We start from the raw sequence: 452 nt of genomic DNA, 5'->3' as shown, positions 1-452 counted from the left end.
ATTTCTCTTACAATTAATGAATAAAAATTACCTTTTAAAAAAAGAATTGAATTTCAGTATTTAAAATAAAAAATTAAATTAAATTCATATAAAAAAAAACATACCAATTAACTATGATATTAAATTATACACAATTTTTTTTAATTACTAAAAAAATTAGCCACAAAATTTTGCATGTCAATTAACTTTTTTTAATATCTTAATGGCTAGTAAAAACGAAGACTATATAAAAAGATATAATTAATAATCTACTCTAAACATGAACATGATAACAATAATTAACAACTCTGGGAAAGTGTTTGTTTTTTGGAACTTATTAAATTGAGATTAAGAAATTATGATTGAGCATTGTATTTGGTGATTGGAATTAAAATTTTAGTTTCGAGACACAAAATTTTAATTTTTGTACTTACAAAAAAGTGAAGATTGAAGACATATCAGACTGCAGACTG

The sequence above is a fragment of the Arachis ipaensis genome, chromosome B04 (genome assembly GCF_000816755.2).
Source record: "Arachis ipaensis cultivar K30076 chromosome B04, Araip1.1, whole genome shotgun sequence".
In the NCBI taxonomy this organism is placed as follows: domain Eukaryota; kingdom Viridiplantae; phylum Streptophyta; class Magnoliopsida; order Fabales; family Fabaceae; genus Arachis; species Arachis ipaensis.
This window is presented reverse-complemented; position numbering follows the sequence as displayed.